This window comes from Sapajus apella, unplaced genomic scaffold (assembly GCF_009761245.1).
Source record: "Sapajus apella isolate SASKATOON/1434 unplaced genomic scaffold, GSC_monkey_1.0 scaffold34, whole genome shotgun sequence".
NCBI classification, from domain to species: domain Eukaryota; kingdom Metazoa; phylum Chordata; class Mammalia; order Primates; family Cebidae; genus Sapajus; species Sapajus apella.
In genome coordinates, this window is record NW_022436974.1 from 13828868 (window position 1) to 13840476 (window position 11609).

Genomic DNA, 11609 nt, shown 5'->3' on the forward strand with positions numbered 1-11609 from the left:
TAAATGGCATCTAAACAAATATATATATATATATATATATATATACACAATCTTACTAGTAATCAAATAATAGCTAAATAAATCATCATGTTATCTCCCACCAAATCAGGAAATATTCACTCGCATATTAGTACAAGTTTTCTGGAAGCAATTAGCCTACAGATATCAAGAATATTTGAAAAGCTGGGAGCAAAAGACTTTTTCAGATCTATCAATTCTGCTATCAGCCACCTCTTCTATGGAAAATTCCTGAGAGTTTTATAAGACTAAGTTCATAGAAGTAACATTAATAGAAGCAAATTTCTCAGAATAAACTAAATGTATAATTAGCAATAGGTAAGACAATCCTGCAATACCCACAGCATAAGTTTCTGAAAAGACAGATTTTCATGTAATATTTAATAATGTGGGAAAATGGCCTTGATTTAAAAAGTCAGTTGAAACATAGTCATCCTATAAAGGTGAGATAGATATTTTAGGGAGGCCTCATAACAGACAAAATAAGCTTTCAGCTTCTGCCACTCCCAGTCTATAACTAAAACCCTCAAAACAAGATCACTTCGAGTGACTGATACAGTGTGGGTCTGCTTCCCTTTTTGCTTTTCATTCTCAGCTAATTGATTTGAATCCCATGTTAAATCTTGGAGAAGTGAGCGGAACCAGATGGAAAATGGAAAGGTGAAGCTCTCTGTCCCACCCTAGGCCAAGTCTCTCCAATCCTTTCTCTCCATTCTGATTGCCACTGACGATACCACTTGCATTGTGACAACAAGCCCTTAATTAATGTCCTCCTCCTACTACTCAGTGTGCTTTAGGTAGACATTTTTTGAAGACTTTTTCTCCTAGCCCTGGATCTCCTTGAAAACAGCTTCCTGAGCATTGCCCTAAATGGAAAGTAAAAGTAAAAGAATTCTTAAAATTTTAACTGGGACCTTGTTGCTAAGCAACCATGTTCTTTGTCTCTAAGTATATGAAATATGACATTGTTTGTAATGTGCTTAATACAAAGGAACAAGGTTGGGGAGCAGGGAGGAGGTAAGGGAGGAGGTGGTAGTAAAGAAACCTTTAGATTGAAAAACATAAAGCTATTCTATGAAAAGAGAAAAAAAAAGAAAAAAAGAACCCACCATGGAAGTTTCAACCCACTACCACCACATGGTGCCAAAAACTTCAAAACGGAACATTTCTTATATTGGCACATATTTTTGTGAGAACAAACATATGGTTGTGAGCATATTCTTACCTTCATTGTGATCTGCATATTTCCTCTCTGCAGGAAACTTTAAATGCACTGTTGACATCTTTTTATAGCCACATAAAAAGAAAGTAGACAAAGAAATGCTATGATTGGACTTATTCACGAGATATCACAGACTCTAATTGATTAAACTTTCATATTCACACTACTGGTGAATCTCTAGTTGCACACCCACCTCTGTGGTCTCATTGTAGGCTGCTTAGGATAGCTTACAAATAAAAACAGACAATACTGTCTATTGGCCAGAACAGGCTCACAACTCACTTTCTACTCCATTCTCAAGGGTTTTAAGTATCATTTTTATTTGGTTGAAGGCCAGAAACCTAATTGGGCAGCCTTTGCTAAGAAATGAAAAAAACTTTAGCAGAATATAAATAAGCCTAGACTGACAGAGACTTTTTGTTCCTCTTGCTAGCTGGGGAATTCTGGTGAAAACTTGTCATCACTAGGATCACACACAATTCAAAACTTTGATAGAGTTAGGGAGACTGGGCTGGAGAAGACCATTTAGCTTGCTGTGATTGTCAGACCTGGCCATCTCTGGTCTAGGAAAGGTCTCCACCTAGCCTAGCTTACTCGTTTAGAGCTCAAGAACCTGGTCAGCATTAAAGTCTTGCCTTCTGAGTCAACAGGGCATTTGTCTGTGCATGTGATACCCTTTAGGACCATGTAGAGAAAGACGAATGGTTCAGGGTTTGGAGTTCTCCAGCTAACCACATATTAACTTTGTTATCACCACCCATATTATCACCTGGCAGGGAAACAGACTTGATGGATTTGGGCTTTGGCTCTGACTTCATCACAAGTAAATAATGTCATCTTGGATGCTAATTTGTTGTCCTACTGGTGTCTCTTTTTATTTTATAAGGGTAATTATGTATATGGAAATAGGTATAAATTGATTGTGTCAGTATTAAGATAAATAACCATGTATAAAATACCAAGATTAAGTAATAAAAATTTCCAAGCACCTCAGAAGTCTTTATATGCTCCTATATGCTCTGTCTTGTCCCTAAAGATGTAACCATTATTATGACTTTTGTTTTATTTACCCTTCAACATTTTTGGTAATTTTTATTGTAATATAATTTCAAGTTTACACAAAAATTGCTAGAAAAGTACAAGGAAATATTTTGTAACTTTTACCCAGGTTTACCATTTATGTACATTTTGACCATTTGCTTTATTATAAATGTGTGTGTATGTATCGTCCTTGCTTTCTAGAACAATAAAATGTCCAAGATCAGCTCATAGATCCTCTGCCTCAGCTCTGGAGTCATTCGTTTCTCCAAAGAGATTTAGTTCTTTATACCAGAGAATGATATTTAGAAATCAAAATTTGGGCTCAAAATGTGCTCATTGCTACTAGTGTGTCCTGGCTTTTAGACCCTCTCAATGGTCATATCTAAAAAAATATGTATATTTAAAATACAACCACACAAATGTATGTATGTATAGATAGATGGAGAAATAGATAGATGATCAACACGATTTATATTCTTTACTTAGATAAAATTTACATTCAATGAAACATAAAATTCTTAGATATAAAACTTCATGAGTTTTGGTAAATGCATACATCTACCCTTTCCTTGATCAATCAGCAATTCTGTTTCTCTAGAGTATCTTAAATTTTTTCCATTCTAGATTACTTTGTCTTATTCTAAAATTTTATATAATCTGAGGATAATTTTCTATTGAGTCTTTCAACTCATGAACATGGTATATCTTGCATTTATTTAGGTCTTTTTCTTTTAGCAATCTTTAGTAGTTTTAAGCATACAGGTGTTGAGTATATTTTCTTGAATTTATACCTAAGTGTTATATGCTTATCTTTTAATGATACTGTAAATATTTTTATTTTTGAAATGTTCTGCTAATATACAAAACTATAATAATTTTGTATATTGACTTTGTATCTTGCAGCCTTGATACACTCACCTATTAGTTCTATTAATCTTTGTAGTTTCCTTAGCATTTTCTACAGACAATAATGTTTCCTGCAGTAAGAGACAGCTGCACATTTTTTTCTAAACTTAATGACATTTATTAATTTTTCATGCCTCATTGGATTGTCAGCGCCTCCAGTAAAGTGTTGAATTACTGTGGGAGATCAGACAGCCTTGAATTTAACCATTAAATATTACATTGGTTGTAGGTTTTTCCATGAGTACATTTTGTCAAATTAAGGTAGTTCTCTTCTAGTCCTGACTTGCTGAGAGTTTTTATGATGAGTAAGTGTGGAGACTTGTGATGATTTTTTCTGAAAGTGAGAATAGAGAAAGATAAGAAAAGGGAGGAAAAAAGAAAAGGTAAACTCATTCAGCTTGCAGCCTTCCTCAGCAACTCCATCTCTCAATAATTACTCTCTTATTTGAACTCAGGTTTCATTAAATGTGAGTGCTTAATTGTTCTCTATTATATGTACATATTGGTTTGTCTTTACTGTCAAAGTAAAACAAAAGAAAAGGTGGGAACAAGAGGCTTTATTTCTCTGTATTCCCTACTTCCCCTGGCATTGGGCTGTACTCATAAGTGATTGCTTCATCAGTTTCAGCACTGATTTTTATTAGTTTGAAAATGCCACAATTGTTTATTATTTTAGACTTCCACATCCACGAACTCATTTTATTCTCAAAAGAACTCAGCGACAACTTGATTTGTGATAAAGCGTCTGGGGGTCAGAGAGGTACATGACTTGTTAGTGAACACAGAAGTCATTTCAGACAGAGCAAGGAACTGAATTCAGATCCTCTGACAACCTCATCCAGATCTACCGTAATGCACCAACCTGCCTGATTTCCATGGTTTCTCCCAATATCATCACTAAGGTTAGCTCTTGTCCCACTAAAGATTATACTCTACTAAGTCTCAAAACTGGGTTAGATCAGGGTACATAGACACTATACTGTAAATGATTTAGTGTCTGTGTATCTTCAATCATGGGCCTTGTCCATAAACACACTTGCGCTGGAAACTCCTATTAGCCAAGCAGGGTCTTGTCAGCCATTCTGCAACATAATTAGGTGCTAATTATATATTTGTGGTTGCATGTTGTTCCAAATTCCCAAATCCAATTTGCATGAAGTTCCCCTCTGAAATGAATACTCTTTTTCTGGGGAAGGCCCTCCAGAGGTTCACAATGGGCTACACTTAAGACCAACATATTTATTTTCTAATTCCACTTCTGGAAATATTGCATCTCTGTGCGTCACATGGGAGGCTCATCTGTAACATGTACACATTAAGCAGATGTCAATTTTAATGGGCAATCCTCCAGAAACTCCCGAAGGGAAACAGAGATCAATGGAGGAGGGCTTGGGACTTCATTTACCATTAGACTGAAGCACACTCTCTGCTTAATTTCCCAATCTTATCTCCTGCCACTTTCTCACTTGCAATGTATGCTCCGGCAACTTGGAAGTATTTGTCATTCATTACACAGAATACTTAACTGCTTTTTGCTGTTATATGTTTATGCTGTTCCTTCTATTGATAATGTCAGTAATGCCACTTTCCTCCCAAGCCTCCTCTTTCACACACCTCAGTAACTACTTTTCACCAACCTTCAGTCATTTCACAGATATCTATTAAGTACTTACTACCTGTGTGCCAGGCACCATGCTAGGTGCCAAAGAAATAGGGGTAAGTAGAAAAATGTCCCTGACCTAAAAGAGCTCACAAGGTATTGTGAAGCTGACTGGCAGGGCTTCATGAGGCACACAAAAGCATCACCTATCCTAGCTTTGCAGGGCCATTGAAGGCGTCCTGGTGGAGGTTACATAAGCTAAGACTTGGCAAGTTTAGATCTTAGGAATTAGTCAGGAAACAGAGAAGAAATGTGAGAGCCAATGCTAGAGAGATTGGATTTCCAGCTTCAAGACAGGGCTCTGCTGTCCTCCCTTTTAGAAGGCTTCCTTGATCCTTCCCCAGGCTGTCAGTTGTCCTCAGAATTTTTACCATTTTTTGTGCAGAACACATAATAGCACTTACCACCCTCTGCCATAATCATTAATAGGTTTTTCTTTCTCAAGAAACTACGAGCACTTTGAGACTAAGACCTGAGTTTTATTTAGCATATACGACTAGTACCTAGTACTGAGCCAGGTACCACAGGATATTCAGTAACTGTTTGAGAGAACAAACACTTGTGGGTATCTTCTGGAGGAGAGATACCAGCTGCATAGGTCATCCTACTGCCCTAGGCTATAATCCCCTTTTGCAAAATCAGTGAGCCAGGGCATCTGATTATGCCCAGGCCCTTCAAGGCAGGGTTCTTGTGATGGCAAAGGTAGGCTGCTCAGACTTGCTTTGCACAGGGCATCATCTGTGACTATAAGAACCAGACAGACCACTGTTATTGCCAGTTGGAGATGTCGGGGCTCAGAAAACAAAATCCTCAAATGAAAACCTCCTACGCAAAAGTTCATCTCTGTCTTCTGGCCTTCTGTCTCTCAGTCCCATTGTCCTTCAAGGCAGCTTTAGAAACTAGAATCCCCCATCCCTAAGGCAGATCAGAGAAAATGGAACTCCTTTTTTTCAAAGCTAGTCATAAAACTTACAAATATTGCTCAATTTTTCTTCTGCCTTTCTGTGTAAAAACTAACTATAAGAAAATTATCTGACCTGCCTTATTTGACTGCAGGTCATAAAACCCCCATTCTAGAGAGGGTCCTGCCCTGCACCCAGAAAGAAGAGATGCATGCTCACAGAGACCAAGAAGAATCTGGACAGACAGGCCTTGCTGAGTTTCCCCATCGCGTCTATTAACATTAGATCACACCTCTTTGTCCAACTATCTTCTACATGGCTGTCCATGCTTTCTTGAACCTAAGCATAAAAACTGACAATTCTCCCTGTATCTTTGGGTTTTTATTCTGAAGGTTCCCATGTATACACATTAAATAGATTTGTATGCTTTGTCTCCTATTAATCAATCTGACTTATGTCAGTATTTTTTCAGCAAACCTTCTGTAGGACCTTTGCTCCCACAGAAGGGAGACGTCTCAAGAGATTTAGACTCTCAGAACTGTGTCTCTTCTACCTAAAAAACAATTCCTGCTTTTATACCATCAAAAAGTTTTAATTCCATTTTAAGAGATATAATGAATGCCTATTACTCTATATCGTGAACTCTCAGATACAAATCAAACCACCATCCACTTTGACTCTGCCGTCCTTCAACAGTTGTCATATGAACCATTTTACCTATATATAGTAACAAAGACTGTTCAATCCTTGCCCCCATTACTGGTGTTGGGGAAATAATTAAAAGTAAAATATCCTGCCAACCCAAAACGATCATCTCCACAAAATGCAAAAATGAATGAAGTCTTATTAATAATCAAGCATTTAAACCAGACTGCAATGTGGGTCTTAGACAATCCACTAACAAGCGTAAAAAACGGAAAGAAATCTCACCACTTATATTTCTAGATACATACAAGTCATTACATACAGGTTAACTGTATCTAACCATAAGAAAAATAAACCTTTAATTTTACAGTGAGCAGTTAGTTCCAGCTTGGAGCTGGCACCTAAGGCGAACTTTCTCGGAGGCAGGGAGACAGGGCAGCACCCTCCCTGGTGTTCACATTTCAATGCCCTCAAGAAAGGCATTCCTGGGAAGCAAAACTGCTAAGAAGATTATTTAGATTTCAAAAAGATTTACATGCAGCTCAAACGGTCACAGAAAGCAAGTTTATCATTCCAAGTTCTCCAAAGGAATGCTTAAAAAAGAAGAAAAAATAAGAAGGGAAAAGTTCTCTTTTATGTTTGGCACCAGGAAAATTTTTTAATTCAGTTTTAATTGATTTATTTAGATGTGCGTTGACCCTTACATGAGCCAGTTCTCATTTATTCGGTTCCTGTGCCTGGTCTGTTTCTCACACAACCTCTGACTATAATCCTCTCTCAGCCTGTGGTTGTCTGTTTACACTTCATTCTGCGGGTTTATCCTTCAGGAAACCTGTGATTTTTTTAACCACGTTTCCTCACAGCTCTTAAACTGTGATTGTTTATCTCTCCAATTATCCAATACTCAGACTGTTTCCATACACCCGTATTCCTATATATCTGTCTTTCTTACTTCCTTTAACTGGGCAGACCCTTAGAGCAGTGCTTCTCAAATTTTAAAGTGTACTTGATCACCTGGAGTGCCGATCACAATGTAAGCTCTAACTCAGTAGGTCACAGGTGGAGTCCAGATTTTTGCGTTTCTGCCAAGCTCCCTGGTGACGCCACTGCTGCTGCTGCTCAGTTACCATGCTTTGAACAGGAAGGCCTGGGGAATGACTGCAATTCTTTCTATAGTCTGGGAACATCATTGTTTATCTGCCTCTAGCATAGCTGATACTCCTTGTACAGTTTGTGGCTATTAATTTATTTATTCATTTATTCAGTAATAAATATTTATTAAATGCATGCTCTCTGACAGGCATACTTTAGGCAATATCACATTTTCTCTCTTTTGTCCTGCTGTGGCTGGTACTCTTATCCTTTCAAACTCAGAACTACAACTTGGAACGGCTTCTTCTCAAACCGCTGCAGCCAATTGATTCCCTGTCCTCCTACAGTTTGTCTCTGAGACTGCATCCGTTTTCCATGTGAATTCTCCAGGACGGTTCATACTGTAAATGTTTTCTCCCTTTGTCTTTCCATGAAAATTAATCACAAGCAGGAATACATCCTTTGTCAGAGTACATGCCTTGGCTTTTTTATTTGGAAAATATGGTGACAGAGCGTAGAGTCTTAGGCTACAATTCTCTGTCCCTTACAGTGCTCAGCTGTCATCGCTGGCTCCTAGGCGCCATGATTAAGTCTTCTCTGCTTTGCAGTCTGTGGCTCTGATCCTCTATTTGCCAGAGCAGGGACAGATAAAGGCTTCTGAGCACTCATCAGCACTAGCCTTCTCTGATTCTCTGACTCCCTGCGACAGGCTTTGGGCTTGGAGTTGCCCTTGGAGGGACAACAGATGAACTGTGTCTGCCTGCTGACTGGGCACATCCAAAGGACATGACCTTGGTGACCAGTGGACTCGTGCAGTAATAAGTGAGTCCACTGGCACTGGATTCTTCATTCCTTACAGCTGCCATGTGGTCTGATCTTGAAAATTACTATTAAAGGATTTTCTTTTGATCTTCCAAATCACTAAAAATGCTCTCCAATTGACATCAATTAACATCAGCATTACTTTCCAAGCCCCACAGGACTCCACAGCTTTATAGATGTCAGGGTTGCAGGCAGCCCCTTTCTATGACTTTGCTTATTTGGATCTACTGATCATAGTGGTGCAATTTTATGGGACTGCCGCATATTTGGTGTCAGACTAGGGAGTACATGTAATGGCAGACTGCTTGCCACCCTGAAACAGCACTGGAGAGCCTAGAGTTCATTTGCTATGATCCCCATTCACAAAGGTATTCATGACTCCCCACTGTGTGCAGGAAACATTCATACTAGACTTGGTCCAGAAATTCTCTCCAAAAGCCAAGTCCTGGAATTGGGGACCTCAAGAGCCTGCTTGTTGCTCTTAGCTGGTGGCAAAGTTAGGCAAGCCTATGCCATTCCCTTGAGGGTGGCAAACTCCCCCTGAGCAGGTCCAGAGGGAGTCAGGAACTGTAGTCCAAAGCCTCAGAAGTCTACCCAGTGTTCTGTTCTATTGTCACTGATCCGGTACTCAAATAACAAACTGCAGTCCTTCCCACTCTTCCCTCCCCATTCCAAAGGCAGTGGAGCCTCATTCTATCGCCATTGCCACCCAGGCTCATGGATAGTACTGCCAGACTACACCGTAGATGTTCCATTAAGGCCCAGGGGCTCTTCAATCAATTGTTGGTGAATGCTGCCTGGCCTGAGACTTACCCTTCAGGGCAGTAGGCTCCTGTCTGGCCTCCACTCTGGGACAGCACTGGAGAATCTAGAGTTCATTTTCTGTGATCCTCATTTACAAAGCTATTCATAAATCCCCAGTGTGCACAGGAAACATTTACACTAGACTCAGTCCAGAAATACTGTCCAAGAACCAAGTCCTGAAACTGGGGACCTCAGGAGCCTGCTTGTTGCTCTACCTCTCTGTGGCCAGGCTAGTATTTAAGGTGCAAGACAAAGTCCCTTTACTTTTCCCTCCACTTTTCTCAACGAGATGTTGTCTTACCCCATAGACATCATAATTGGAAATGTGCTGAGTCTCATTTGAAACCAGAAAGTCTGAGAGGTTTACTAAGGCCCTTAACATAGTTCCTGGGTGTTGCTGCTGGTTTTTAAGGGCCCAAGTGCTCTTCAGTTAGCAGGTGATAAATCCCGCCAGGACTGGGTCCTTCACTTCAAAGCAGCAGGTTCTCTTCTGGCCCAGGGTATATCTAGAAATGTCTGGGAGCTAGGATCTGCTTAGGGCATGAGGGAACTTGCCACTCTAAAGGGATGACACAGGCCTGGCTGGCTTTACCAGCTGTTAAATTGTAGAGCTCCAGGATTTTGAAAAACTATAGGCAGAAGCCAGGGAGTAATTATAGCAGGCCTTTGATGAAACCCAGTGCTTTGGTTCTGGGCTTTCAGACTCCAGGTCTGATCTAGTACTAAAAGTGGTGACCACAGGAATTTTTGCATGACTTCACCTGCAGCTTTAGGTTGATCAAAACACAGAGACTCTATCTGTTTGGAAGAAAGTAAGGGAAGAGCATGTCTCTGCCTAGTAATCCAGAGAATGCTTTCAAATCTTGTCTAAGACCATGAAGGTGGCACCTCTAAGAGTCTACAAAAAATATAGCATAGCTGGGCTTGGTGCCCCTTTTAAAGCAGATACTGCTTAGATCACAACACCCAAATCCTTTCAAGTATTTAAAAGCCTTCCCAAGAAGGACAGACACAAACAAGCCAAGATTGTGAAGACTAAAATGAATATCTAACTCTTCAATGTGAAGAACATCTACAAGTATCAAGAAAATCCATGAAAACATGACCTCACCAAATGAACTAAATGAGATGTCAGGGACCAATCCTGGAGAAACAGAGATATATGACTTAAACAAAGAATTCAAAGTAGCTGTGTTGAGGAAACTCAAAAAAAATCAGAGAACAGAGAAGGGATTCAGAAATTTATCAGATAAATTTAACAAAGAGATTGAAATAATTAAATATAATCAAGCAAAAATTCTGAAATTAAGAAATGCAACTGGCATACTGAAGGATGCATTAGAGTCTCTTAATAGCATAATTAATCAAGCAGAAGAAAGAATTAGTGAGCTTGAAGACAGGCTATTTGCAAATACACAGAGTACACAAAAGAAAAAAAGAATAAAAAACAATGAAGCATGCTTACAGGATCTAGAAAATAGCCTCAAAATGGCAAATCTAAGAGTTATTGGCTTTAAAGAGAGAATATCTTTTTAAAGATTTTTATTTAACTTTAAAGAATTACTATCTCTGCTTTAAAGAGAGGCAGAAGTAAAAATATTTATTCAAAGGAATAATAACAAAGGACTTCCCAAACCTAGAGAAAGATATAAATACCCAAGTACAGAATGATTATAGAACACCAAGCAGATGTAATTCAAATCAGAGTACCTCAAGGCATTTAATAATCAAACATCCAAAAGTCAAGGATAAAGAAAGGATCTTAAAAGCAGCAAGAGAAAACAAACAAATAGTACATAGGAGATCCCATACATCTGGTAGCAGACTTTTCAGTGAACACCTTAAAGGACAGAAGAAAGTGGCATGACAAATTTAAAGCACAAAAGGAAAGAAAAAATTTTACCCCAAAATGGCATATCTGGCTAAATTGTCCTTCAAACATGAAGGAGAAATAAAGACTTCCTTAGACAAAGAAATGCTGAGGGATTTCATCAGCACCAGACCTGTCTTACAAGAAATGCTAAAGGGAGTACTTCCATAAGGAAAAAAAGGACATTGATGAGCAGTAAAACATCATCTGAAGGTAAAAACTCACTGTTAATACTAAGTACACAGGAAAAATATTATAATATTGTGACTTAAGAAGAAATGAAATAATGAACCAATCAAAATTAATAACTACAATAATCAGATATAAATAGTAACAACAAACAGCTAAAACATTGAGGAGTGGAAAAGTTAAGAACTAAAGTCTCCATTAGTTTTCTTTTTGCTTTTTTTGTTTTTGCAAACAGTGTTATTGTCAGCTTAAAATAATGAGTTATAAGATAGTTTTGGAAGGCTCATGGTAACTTCAAACCAAAAAACATGCAACAGATACATAAAAAATAAAAAGCAAGAATCTAAATCATATCACCAGAAAATATCAGATTCACTAAAAGGAAGAAGAAAAAGGAAGGAAGGAAGGAAGGAAGGAAGGAAGGAAGGAAGGAAGGAA

At 38.6% G+C, this 11609-nt stretch overlaps 2 long non-coding RNA genes across 2 annotated transcripts in view; one reads left to right on the forward strand and one right to left on the reverse strand.

Annotated features, from left to right (window-relative positions):
* Positions 1–428: 428 nt before the first annotated feature.
* Positions 429–11609, reverse strand: part of LOC116563224 — an 87580-nt gene continuing 76399 nt past the window's right edge. Inside the window, exons 2-3 of the long non-coding RNA XR_004274287.1 lie at positions 1244–1301; positions 429–884 (exon numbers count right to left, since the gene is read on the reverse strand). This is a non-coding gene — a long non-coding RNA (uncharacterized LOC116563224). The remainder of the gene's footprint in view (positions 885–1243; positions 1302–11609) is intronic.
* LOC116563225 lies at positions 1036–2089 on the forward strand. Its single transcript, XR_004274288.1, has 2 exons — positions 1036–1542; positions 1922–2089. It is a non-coding gene; the product is annotated as an uncharacterized LOC116563225 (long non-coding RNA).